We start from the raw sequence: 13,662 nt of genomic DNA on the forward strand, positions 1-13,662 counted from the left end.
CCTCTTTGCTTTTGCAGATCCAGACTAACATGGCTACCCCCCTGATACTTTTCCTTTCAAAATGTACTTGCATTTTCTTTCTTTATTTAAAAGGTAGAACGATGTAGAAAATGGAAAGAAACATGGTGTTCTAAATTAATTGTTTTGGGGGGGGGTTAAATTTTATTTCACTATTACCTTTTGAGGAAACAGCTGCCTGGGTTACTTAAGATCAGTCAGCATTCAGTAATCTCTTGGGGAAATGAAACAGCTGAGCCAGCAATTTTTTAACGGTTAAGAGGAAGAGTGTGGAATTCGCCCTTTTCTAGCTGGAAGACCTCCTGAGGTTGCCAGAACCGGAGTCTGGAATCAAATGCTTCACCTCTTTGTCTCAGGCTATGGGTACATCTAGACCAGTGGTCACCAACCAGTCGATCGGGATCGACTGGTAGATCTTGGAGCCTCTGGCAGGTGATCCTGACTGGTTTGGCCAAGAGGCTGTCAAGTGCCGGCACTTCAACTGCCCTTCCTCACACTGTTGCGCAGCTCCTGTCCTTTGTCTTGGAACTGCCCCTTCCCCTGGGGAGCATCCTGCTTTCTGCACAGGGCAGGGAAGGAAGAGGAGGATGCTGATGTCAAGATGCCCCCTCCCACTCTGTATCCTTTCTCCGCAGAGCAGAGAGGGGGCACAACAGGAGTTGGGATTGAGAAAGTTTGCTGATTGCTTTTGAGAGTGGTCCATGGCCAGGACAGGGGGGAGCCTGTCTTAGCCCCACTGCACCACCACCCAGGAGCCACCAGGGGAACTCTTACCCCAGTCATTAACCCCCTCCTGCACTCCAAGCCCCGAGCACCCCTGCATCCAAACACTGTCCCAGAGCCTGCACCTAGAACCCCCTCTCCTACATCCCAACTGCTTGCCCCAAGAGCAGCTCAGAGCCCCTCTCACACTCCAGATCCCTTAATCCAAGACCAGAGCCAGCACCCCAACCCTCTGCTCCAGCCTGATGAAAGTGAGGGAGGATGGGCAATAGAGGGATGATGGAGTGAGCAGGGGCGGGGTTTCGGAGAAGGGACAGGAGGGAGGCGGGACAAGGGTATTTACATTTGAGGTAGATCCTGGACTGCACTTACATTCAAAAAGTGATCTTGTGCTTAAAAAGGTTGGAGACCACTGATCTAGACTGCAGAGTTTTTTTAGAATACCAGAGGCATCCCAGAAAAACTCCACTGTGTCCAGGGAACACGATGCTCTTCTTGAGTGTGTGTGTGTGTGTGTATGTGTAGAAGAACACATGCCTCGTTTTATGAGGAAGAAGGGCTCATCCAAAAAAGGAGGCTTTTCTGCCATTTGGCCCCATCCACATGGCATTTTGCATACCTTTATCTCATAGATCCTTGTAGTCTAGACATACCCTATGTCTACACTACTGCTTTTTCCAATTGTTGCTCCGGAAAAGGCTTTTCCAACATTTGGGGACAAATGGCAGAAAAGCCTCCTCTTTTGCAGGAGCCCTTATTCCTTGTAGAACGAGGTATACAGGGCTCCCCGAAGGACGCGTCTGCTCTTCCGTGAAAAAATGCAGAAGCACAGATGTGTTCCCCGGATGCAGCAGGGTTTTTCTGGATACCTGAAAGCACTCCTTCCCTTGTAGCGTGGACATAGCCTCATTTTTGCAACAATTACTAGATCAGTCTGTCAATGTGCTCCATACCCGTACATCTTTGCATAATAGTTACACACTTCCCTGAATTTTTTCACCAAATTGTGACAATCGTCCTACTGACAGGAAACATCTTTACTCTGTCATTAGATCACTCCTTTCCTTTCTCAGCTCTGAAATGATCTAGACAGTGCTTGGTCCTGCTGTGAGGGCAAGGGACTGGACCTGATGACCTCTAAAGGCCCTTTTCAGTTCTTGTGTTTTATGATTCAATGGAAAGAAACGGGTTGTCCTAAATGAATTGTTTTACTCTTTTTTATTTCACCATTGCCATTTCTGGTATTGCTGCAATGTCTGGTTACTAGATGACTGGGAGACCCAGCTAGGATTCCCCCATCTCTGGTCAATGTTAAGACCGTGGTCTGTGGAGAAAGGACCTCAGTGACATTACCAACTTGAGAAAATATAACATAAGAATATCAGAGTGGCCAGGGTGGGTCAACCAAAGGTCCATCCAGCCCAGCGTCCTGTCTGTCCACAGTGGCCAGTGCCAGGCACCCCAGGGAATGAACAGAACTGGGAATCATCCAGTCATCCCTCCCCTCTTACCCATTTCCAGGCACTGACAAACAGAGGCCAAGGACCCCATTCCTACCCAGCCTGGCTAACAGCCATTGCTGGTGTTGTCTGATCAAAGATTGCTCATGAATTTCCAGCTACCACCTTTAGGGTTGACAGCTTCTTTGTGCCAGGATCAGGCCCAGTGTTGGCTTCTTCTGTGGTTAGGAACTCTGATGGGCACAGATGCAACACTCACACTATAGGAACTCCTGCTCATTTGCAAATATAGTTTGTTCATAAATTTAGCAGAGTCACAAATACTCATATTTCATAAGACGAATAGGGAATGTGAATCTGTATTTCCATACCACAGACTCACCCCGTTCCTCCTAGAGCAACCCGACGTGTTAGCCATCATCTTCCTTATCAGCACCAAGGGCCTCATTCTGGCACCTCCCAAAGATGGCATCTCCTCCTACCGCCCCGGGTTGGGATGCCCCTCTTATCATCTCCCACGCTGACTTTATGTTAGATGCACATTCAGTCGGGGATGTTTCCTTTCTCTTTATTTGTATTTCCTCACCTTACTAATGGGGAATTGTCTTTTCCAATAGTTCAAGATGTCATCGAACTCAACTTACTATCATACGCGTCAGTTCGTTACCATGGGCCACTTGTGGTTGTCTGTCACATTTATTATTTCTGTCTTACCTCATTATTCCGTCTGGTCTCAACCTGTTATTTCAGGTTTTTCTCGAAGTAATGATGTATCTGCTACATTTGAGCGGATTCCTGAAAGCACCCCATAGAACGTCACCCTCCCTTATCACCCAATTTATGCACTCTGATTATAACTAGTGTGATACCACAAAATTATTATTAATATTTATCTTGTGCACACTTGTGTGCAAAAACCAGCCTTCTCTGCTGAAATATCCTCATTCGCTGGGCATCTTTTAAAGATGCCACTACATGTCAAAGGACCTGTCCAAGTGCTGATTGGACAATCTGGGAAGCTATTTAATGCATAGGATATTAGTTACACAGTCTCATAGGACAAGCCAGAATACCTGCTTTATTTGTACTGTACTTTTATTGTGCAGTAAAGTTCTATCAAATATTAAGTCCTAAAATATTAACTATTTGTTTAAATGATGTAAAAGAGGAAGCGGCAAGAGAAAGTCAAATACATTCTTTTGTAAAATGTAAACTTGTAACAATCTCTAGCTTGTGAGTAACAAAGGCAGCTGAGATACTTCCTGTGGAAAGCAGAAGGAATACACGTTGCTGGTTTCTTTTACTAGATGAGGTATGATTGAAATCGCAACTAACTCAACTCCCATTTTTTTGTCATGATGTGCAGCAACAGAATCAGAGCCGATGTTTGTGATTACATCTGGCCAATACAAACATATATAATTAACAATATTAATACCTGTATGTCACCTAAGGGTGAAATTACCCTCCATCCCTTAGTGACACGTGTTTCCTTTCCTATTGCCTCCCACTTACAGAGTTGGGGAAAGGGGCCATGCTGGGCAGGAGTTTGCTTTCCTTCCCCAGGGAGTCAGTCCCAGGTGGGGGCCTAAAAGCTAAGTCCTGACACTTTGGGCTTCGGCCCAGGTCATGGTGCTCTGGCTGCAGACCCAGGCTCTAGCAAATTTCAGCAGGTCTTGGTAACCCCACTGCCATGGGGCACAACCCACTAGACTCCTGATTTGGAGACACATTTTATCTTGAGCCTGTTTACCGAACCACTGCGCACCGGGTATTTATGGCTTCCTGAGTCCTGGGAGACACCCGGCTTGCTGGCCTGTCACAGCATTCTTGTAACCTGCCCAGAAGAGTCCAGCATGGCTGCAAAATACAACCGGGGGTTGCTTCTTGGCTCCTGTCTCTCTAACCAGCAGCAAATTATAATTATGTCCCTTTCTTGCTAAAAGCAACAAGCCCTTTGAAATGTAACAGTCAGAACCATCATTAAATGTAACCTGGTTATTTCATAGACTCACAGAACACTAGGACTGAAAGGGACCTCAGGAGATCACTGAGTCCAGTCCCCTGCCCTCATGGCAGGACCCAGCACCATCTAGCTCAGGGGTGGGGAGTCTCAGGCATGGGGGCCAGATATGGCCTTCAGCTTGACTGGATCTAGCACCGGAGGCTCAGCCCGCCCCCCCTCCCCCCATGGTGCTGGATCCAGGCACAAAATCTACTAGCCTGGCCCCCCAGGCTGTGGTGTGTGAGGGGAATGTGGGGAGGGCCTTTCTGCTTCTCAGTCAGGGCCACACTGAGGGTTTTTTCTGCTTCTCACTTGTGTGCGGCCTCTGACTGATTTTTCTGTGGGTTAGTGGCCCCTGACTCAAAAAAGGTTCCCCAGCCCTGATCTAGCCACCCCTGACAGGTGTCCGTCCAACCTGCTTGTGACGGGGGAACTCACCCCCGCACTCCCAGCTTTGGGAACTGAGGCCCCACGCCCCACGCACAGGATCCGCCGGCGCCGAGAGCATGGCGTGGTACGGCGGCAGGGGCAGCGGAGCCAGGGCTGACCGGCTTGGTCCCCGCGCATGCGCCGGCCAGCCAGGGTGGAAGCTGGTGGGCGCTAGGACCCAGGAGACCGGGGGCAGCCCCAGCTGGGGTAGAGAGCGTCAGGACGCTGGGCGGGGAATTCAAAAGGGAGGCGGGGAGGGCACGAGAAGGGGGGGCAGTGGGAGAGCAGGGGGATTCTGCTCTCAGCCTCCTACACAGTGCCAGCGAGGAACCCTGATGGTGGCAGTGCGGTGCAGGGAGCAGGAGGGGAAGAGATTGGCGCCGGCAGATGGCAACCAGGAGAGGGGGATCAGACGGAGGAGCCTGGGGGCGGAGGCTTCCAATGGGCAGCAGTGTTCGAGCGGCCACACAGAGGCACTGACGCCGACCGAGGCAACCGGACAATAGAGCCCTCGGGGAGAAGGTCGCAGGGAGTGGACCATGGGAGTGGAGCGGTAGAGGCCAGGAATAGGGGCTAATCGGGGCCAGCCGGGGCAGTGTCCCCTGAACTGAAGGCGCTCCTGAGCCCCTGAGAGATAATGAAGAGCAGGTTGGACAGACACTTGTCAGGGATGATCTACAGCAGTGGTCTCCAAACTTTTTTATGCCCAATGTAAATCACTTTTTAAATGTCAGGACAAGCCAAGATCTGCCTCATCCTTTCCCCAAGACCCCACCCCTTCCTTGAAGTCCTACCCTCTCTGTTTTCCCCCCTCTCCAACACTTGCTATCCCCAGCCCTTCTACACTTTCAGGGAACAGCTGCACTACCACTTTTTTTCAATCCTTCTGTTGAAGGTTTTTCCAACATTTGGCCAGTCTAGACTGTGTGGGTACGTCTAGACTACAGGCTTTTGTCGACAGAAGTTTTGTCGACAGATACTGTCGACAAAGCTTCTGTCAACAAAGAGCGTCTAGATTACATTCAGTTCTGTCGACAAAGCAAGCTGCTTTGTCGACATGGTAGTGTAGACGCAAAGGACAGTTTACATGCAATAACACCTTCTGTCGACAGAATTCTGTCGACAGAAGGCGTTATGCCTTGTAAAATGAGGTTTACCAGCGTCGACAAAACTATTGCGTCGACAAAACTGCTGAGTTCTGTCGACAGAACTCAGCGGTAGTGTAGATGCAGGTATAGTTTTGTCGACAAAAGTCCACTTTTGTCGACAAAACTCTATAGTCTAGACACACCCTGTAAGTGTGTGAGTGCCCGAGGGCAGGAATAAATGTGTGTGAATGAATGGAGGGGTACGTGTGTGTGTGTGTGTGTGTGTGTGTGTGTGTGTGTGTGTGTGTGTGTGTGTGTGTGTGAGAGAGAGAGAGAGAGAGAGAGAGAGAGATCTGATTCCCCTTTAGTTTAAACATTTGGTGACAGCTCTATCCTCTTTAGCTCTACTTTTGTAGTGCAATAGTGAAGTGCTAATTCCTCAAGCAATAAACCCATGCTAGTGTAACCCTAGGCGGTCTCCAGTGGGAATTTTTGGGGGTAACACAATGTTCCCCTGAATCTTTTCCATCCATACATGCAATGCTTTTTATTTTGTGCACTGGAGCATGTGTGAATTTTTATAGATGGGCATTATATTTGCCCCTTTCCAGTCTTCTGGAATCCCAGTATCCATTATTTTTGAAAAGTGGTAGCTAAAGGCTCAGATAACTCCTCTATCAGCTCCATAAGAATTCTAGGACACATTTCATCAGCCCTGGTGACTTGAAGACATCTAACTTTTCTAAGTAATTTTAATTTGTTCTTTTTTTTATTTTAATTTCTAAACCTACCCTATTTCTACTACCACACACTGGCTACATCTAGACTGGCCCCTATTACGAAATAGCCATGCTAATTTCCAACTTTGGAATAGGGAAATTCGCGGGGGATTTAAATATCCCCCGTGGGATTTAAATAAACATGTCCGCCGCTTTTTTTCCGGCTTGGGGAAAAGCTGGAAAAAAGCGTCTAGACTGGCGCGATCCTCCGGAATAAAGCCCTTTTCCGGAGGATCTCTTATTCCTACTTTCAGGTACACAAAAGGAGGGGATAGGTGAAACTGGTTTGAACCTGTTGTAAGGCCTGCAAAGGGACTGTGAAGGGACAAATAATGATTGGAGGGAATTTGGTGCAAAGGGGCGTGACCTGTATATGCATTCATTTGTAAGTGGTCAGTGAAAAAGGGGTAATTACCATGCAAGGCAGTACAAAAGACCTTGCCTTTTGTTTGGGCAGTTGCAAAAACTTTTTCCTGAGTATCCTAGAGATTTTTGCCCTGGAATGCATTCCTGAATAAAGCTGGTTGCTTAAGAAAGGGTGCCTGGAATTGATTTGGTAGGGGTTTTGGGCCCCCATCCGAACCCTCGGATTAAATTCTCCATCAGTCTCTATCTAGACTCTGCCCTTCTACTATTCCCTGCATACTTGCATTTATTAGCTTATATGCATCCTTTGTAATTTGACCTAGATTCCATTTTTATACAACTACTTTTTTATTTTATATCCTGTAAGAGCTCCTGGTTACACCAAGGTGGTCCCTTGCCATACTTTCTATCTTTCCTATGCAGTGGAATAGTTTGCTTTTGAGCCCTTAATGTCCCTTGAAAAACTTCCAACTCTCTTCAGTTATTTTTCCTCTTAGCCTTGCTTCCAAGGCTCCACTTGACCTGCTGCTCACAAACAGGGAGGAAATAGTAGGGGAAGTAGATGTGGGTGGCAACCTGGGCAGCAGTGATCATGCTTTGGGCAGAGGACTGATGACTTCTGAGGTCTCTTCCAGCCCTAGGATTCTATGACGTTATGAGTTCAGGATCCTGACCAAAGGAAGAAAGGAGAGCAGCAAAATAGAGACCCTGGACTTCAGAAAAGCAGATGATGATTCCCTCAGGGAACTGATGGGCAGGATCCCAAGGATGCTAACATGAGGGGGAAAGGAGTCCAGGAGAGCTGTCTGGTTTTTAAATGGCTTCTATGATTCCATGATTATTATGGCCGCCCTCTCCCTCAGGGCTGTGTGGCACAATGGTGAGGGTAAATCACTCCCCTCTCACTCCCACCTGGGACACAGCTCAAGTGCTCAGAATCTCCCCACAGACACACACACACTGCACCCAGCCAGAGCAAGGCAGGGGCTGCGGCTGTGGGGGGAGGTTTCTAGTAGCAGTATGCAGGAGGAGGCAGGCTGAACCTTTCCCCGGTGACTAACGGGGAAGCTGTAAAATGGCCGCTTAGTGACTGGGTCTGAGCGACGGCCCCTGCTGACTGACTCCTCCACTTCTCCCAGAGCAGGCCCAGCCTGGGCAGCAGCAAAACTGTCTCCCTGCAGCCTGCGTGCCCCAGCCTAGCCTGCTCAGTTTGCCATGGCCCAGTCAGCCCCAACTCAGGGAGCTGCTGTGAAGGGGGCAGCTTGAAATGGTGGCTCCGGGGACATGGTGTGTGGGGTCCCTGGTGGAAAATCCTCTCATCTGTGCTCCAGCAGCCTGTTCTCCCAGCACCAAAGGACAAGGAGGAGTGTAAAGCCCTGGGGAGACCCAAACACACCCCTGGCCTCTCTTATTCACACCCCACTGTGGGCTTTGTCTCCAACCATTTCTTGTTGCTCTGGACTAGACATTTTAGCACATTTCAGATGTCTTGGTGCTCAGCCCCATGAAACAGCCCTTTCCCCTCCACACTGGCTTTGCTGCCCGTTCCCTCACCCAGACTCACTGCTGCCAGGAGTTACACAAGTGTCTCTCTGCCACTGGCCAGACTGGGGTGTGAAGGACAGAGGTGGGAATGCCCTGAAGAGGTCCCACAGCAAGATGAGGGCAGGGCCAGAGAGAAAAACCAACAGTTCTCACACTTGTTCTCACCAGCAGACAACAACCCCCCAGAAGCAGGACCAGAGCCAGAAATTGAGAGGGAGGGAAATTTGAATTCAAACAGTTTCTGTTAGAAAGTCCTGTGAATGTTAAACAGGTTTAATATTTGAAATCAGGAATTGATTTGGATGAAAATTCTTTAGAAACTTTTATTTTATTCCAAAACAAAAACATCTCCTAGTTGTTACACGCAGTTACATAGGCTAATGTTTGGAAAAGCAGATGCATTTTTTCGGCATCCCTATGAACTTCATTTCACTAGGAAGAAGGGATGCTCCAAAAGAAGGTTTTTTTTCTTGAAATTTGGCCCCATGTAAACGGGCCAAATTTCAGAAAAGTCTCTTTTGGGAGTTCCAATTTATCTTTGCAGTGTAGCCTTAGCCATAGTCTCATTGCACACAATATGCGATATGGTGATCCAGAAGCTAGAGAAGATGCTTCAGCCTGGGCAAAAGAGCTGCCCCTCTTAATGATTTAAACACTATAAAATACCAATACAATTGGCTATTCCACCTGTTACACAGCAGAGCCCCATTGGTCATAGGAAATTGGGACATTATGAAAACAAAAATTATATGAGGAGAAAGGAGAAGTGTGAGGGTTCGTCACCATCTAGCAGCCACAGGAGGAACCCCGTGTTTCTAGTCCTGCGTGTGCTGGGGCAGCATTTCTTCTTAGGATTTGCTTCTGTGCTGGTTGACGCTGTTTGCCATCACTTGTACCTGACTGTTCAAAGGAGCAGAAGGAGATCCTGTAAGATTATGTATCCTGCTTTTAAGAAAAAATCATGGAGTGCCTGATGTTAGTAGTTAATGTGGAATATCTGTAATTGTGGTGGATGTTTATGACTATATGTTAATGATCTTAACGTTGAACCAGTGATTTGATGTAAAACAAAATGGAGTCGGGTCCCTTTGACCCCTGGGCTCCATCTTGGGCTTTGCCCTCCCCCTGTGGGACGTTCAGCGACCGTTGGGAACTGGTTCCAACCGGATTTTCCCGCCTTGCTGAGAGTTCCACTCCCCTCAGGTTTCCCGCCAAGCAGCCTGCCCACGCCTGGGAGTGGCGCCCGGCGCTGCGTCCGCCCCAGAGCCTCTGTGGGGCCCACGGGCTGACGGCCCCGAGCCGCTTCCAGCCGCAGCCCCATTGGGCACTAGAGCAGATCTCTGTACGGGGGTCTCCTTGCCCTGCCTGCCCTGGCAGGGCCGGGGTTTGCCCCGCGGGGCCTGGGCTTCAAGCCCCCAGAATGAGTCGCTGGGTCCCTGTTTTCTCTGTTGTTTGGCTCCCTCGGATGTCACCTCTCGACCCCAAATCCCCTGAATTTGTCTCATCCCCTCACACACCTTATCCTGGTTCACTTTATGCACAGCCCCCCCTTTATCTGGGGAGGGGAAGGGGGTTACAGGGCACTGGGGCAAAGCGCAGGGGACAGACCCTGGATCTGAGGAAGGAGGCTGTGATCTTCAGCACAGAGAAATCAGTCAGACCCCTCACGTCACACACCTCATTCACCTTCTAAATTCTCTGTGCTAACACCCCCACCCCATCCTGCCCCAACACCTCACTGCATCCCTCCCCTGGCCCATCCTGTCCTGGGGCACTTTGTGCCCTCTACAGCTCTGTCCTACCATCCCCAGGCACCTCACCCCCCTCCACCCTTGAACCCCATTCACCTCCGTACACGGCTGCACCCACATTTGGTGCCTGTACTCTCCTATGCCCCCATATCTTCATGCATCTGCAGCCTCCAGCTCCCCTGTACCCCTAACCACTCTACATAACCGCACAAGTTCCCTATAAACTGGGCATTTTTGTGGCTGCTCAGGAGAGATTCAGATGCTGCCCAGCAGATTAGCAGAGTGCCCGCTGCTCAGGTTTGTGTTTGTACTGGTGGTGCACATGCACACACGCCTTGGTGAACCTAAAAAAGTTATTCTGCACATGGATGGAAAAGATTAGAGGGATCTTCCCCCCCCCCCCCACACACACACAGACATACACAGAGACCCTCCCTTCGTTCTCTTTTCTCTGCCCCCTCTCACACCCATCCTGCTCACATCCTTGGCCTCTGTCACTCTCTCCCCTTCCCCCCTCTTTTCCCTTCCAGCCCCCCATCCACAAACTGGGTGACTTAGCCAGCCCCTGGAAATGTGTCTCTCTGCAGGCAAGTGTGCACAGGCAGGCAGTGTCCGTGTGCAAGAGATGGCTCTGAGCGGTTTGGTTTCAGGTGCTTTGTTCGCTGGCCAGGTACATTCACTATTTCCAGGGTCTGTGCGCTGCCACTTCTGGGCAATTCTCTCCCTCCCCTGGCAGCCAGTGACCTGCCCTCCCTCTCTTCCCCCCACACTTTCTGTCGGGCTTTGGATCCAAAGCTGTCAGCAGCTCAGAGACTCTGTCCCACAGGGACACAATGAGCTGCCAGAGCCGGGTCCCTTTAACGAGCCCTGCCCAGAGGCTCAGAGCCCCCCGCAGGGTTCTCAGCTGGCGGCTGGCAGAGGTGCCTTCTCCCTGAGCAGCAGCCACTGCCTGCTGGAAACAGAGGAGCTCCCAGAGCAGGTAGGGAGGGTGGAATAAGTGGCTGTGGGGGGGAGAGTTGTAGGGTAGGGAATTTGGGAAGATGAGGAGGGAGGGGGGAATTGCTGGGGGTAGCCAGAGGGGGGCAGTTTGGGGAGTCCTGTCTGCCTGGAGAGGGGAGAGAAGCCGAGGTAGAGACAGAAACCAGCACTGCCCTCAAGCCTCCTGGGCTGGGAAGTGGGGTGGGGGGAAGCTGACTGCATGGAGTAGGTAGGGGAGATAGAGGGTGGGTGGCTGCCGGCATTGGGGTGAGGCAGGGGTGGAGAGTTTGTGCTCTGTGTCCTGGGCTGAAGTGAAGAGTTTGTGCCATGTCCTATAACTCCTAGCGAGGCTGCTGGTGCCTGCAAGTCTGAGAAGCAGGATTTATCCTAGCCTCTGGCTGGACTGGGGGAGCAGATTGCAAAGGGGTAGGTGGGGAGAGAGGGGGTGGGAGGTGTTTGCATCTGTGCAGTGAGGTAAAGGCAGGGGAATTTGTTTGGGGGTGTCCTGACTCACTTGCTGCAGTCCAGATAGGAGTGAGACTCTCTGTGTCTGTCCCGGTTGGAGGGAGGGAAAGCAGGCTACATGGGTTGTGAGTGTGCTGGGACATTTGCATGATCACATGTCAAACAAAATTTACAGTGGTGTTAATGGCTTCAGGAAGGAAGGAAGGAAGGAAATTCTTTTAATGGAATCTTTTGGAATGTTGAAGGTTATCTAAAACTCTGATCTTAATTTTTTAAAAATCTTGTGTTACTAATTAATACATGGTAGACTATATTGTATTGCATTAAGGACAGATCTTTGCTATCTGGCAGAGTTCTGACTGTTATGAGTCAGAAGTAGCAAGTCCTGTGTGTGATGCTAGTTCTTTTGTAGGATGAAACCTTATTTGCAGACATGGATCTGTCTTTAAACCCAGAAGCTGGGTGGTAATTTGCTCCGGGGCTTCTACTCTTTGAATTGGTGAAATACTACAATGAATGTTTCAAATCAGGAGAACTTTTATGTGTTTTTACAGTTCTCTGATTCACTAATTCTTGCACAGCATGGATCCTAAACATTCCCCAGAGAAACTGTATATGAGCCTCTGATATGGTGGCCGATGTGGTTGGGTCCAGTGATGAAATTGCTGGTGTAGACGTGTGGACAGAGTTTGCCCCGGGCCTGATTGCAGGGCTGGATGAGTACCAAGGAGGTGTGCTACATGGTTACTGGAAGGAACTTGTTTGAGGTCCAGGGGTTGTCTATAGGTGAGGATTGGCCTGTCCCCCAAGGCCTGTGAGACTGAGGGGTCATTTTCGAGAATAGGTTGTAGATTATGGCCACTGCGCTGCAGGGGTTTAAGTTGGGGGCTGTAGTTGATGACAAGTGGTGTTCTGTTGTTTTCTTTTCTGGGCATGCAGCCTGGCTGACTCATCTCCCTACCCAGTTTAATCTATAGGGCTCTGGCAGTGGAGCCTCTGTCCATCCAAGTGTATTTCCACTGACAAGGTCTCTCCTTTGAACTGAGTTAAACATGGTGTGACGGAGTGAGACAGCCCCACACTGAATCCGCAGGGCCCAGCTAGGTTTACCTGGCTGCAGAGGCCCCTGCCCCGCAGCCCTACTGAGCTTGCCCAGGCTGCAGCTCAACTATAAAAGCCTGGGGAAGGGCTCAGTGTGGGCTGATGACCGGAGGAGGAGGACCTATGAAGGAAGCTCTTGACCAGAAGAAACCCAAGACCCCAGGAGAAGCAAGCAGAGACGCCGAGGTGAGTTGGGACATTGCAGAGGCTGCCCACCAAGAAGACATCACCCCAGGGAGGGCAGCAAACCTGACCAGTACGTGGAAAGTAGCTGCAGTGAATCAGGTAGGAAGTGGCCTAGGGCAAGAGCGGGAGCCGCCTCTTCCGCCCCAGGAACCTCGACGCGTTTCGGCAGGACTTCCCCACTGAGGGAGTGGCATGACGTCTTGTCACTCACGGGACCCTGGGTCAGGACCCGGATGAGTAGGGTTGCCCCGGATCCCCCTACCAGGGGTGTGACTCTGCTATAACCCTTATCTGCCAGTGCAGGCCTTGCCTTAAAGGGCTGCCCTTTGAGACTATGTTTGTGGACTCAGGCCGGTGAGCCAGGTTCTAGAGAGGTAGACGGTATCTGAGATCGTGGACTCAGTGGGAGCAGGAGGGAGCACCCCACCACACATGGTCTGACCTTTCTTCATTCCCACAATAGCTTCAAGCATTGCTGGACATCTCCCGCAAGTCCTCCATGTAGTGCTAACACAATTTGTGACCCCACAACAACTAAAGTGCTTAGAAGAGGCAAAACACCAGGGAAGCAGGAGCAACTGCATTTGCATAACCACACCCAGGATTTCTTTCTGTACAGCTGTCTGTAATGGAAGCATTGATTCAGACCCTGCTTACAACTATGTGTTTTGTGTTTGTACTGGTAATACACACCCACACACTACCTCAGTATTACACATACAAAAATTCAACCTGCCCAAGGATAGGAGATATTAGGGAGAACTCTGT

This window comes from Pelodiscus sinensis, chromosome 2 (assembly GCF_052426305.1).
Source record: "Pelodiscus sinensis isolate ZL-2025 chromosome 2, ASM5242630v1, whole genome shotgun sequence".
NCBI lineage: Eukaryota > Metazoa > Chordata > Testudines > Trionychidae > Pelodiscus > Pelodiscus sinensis.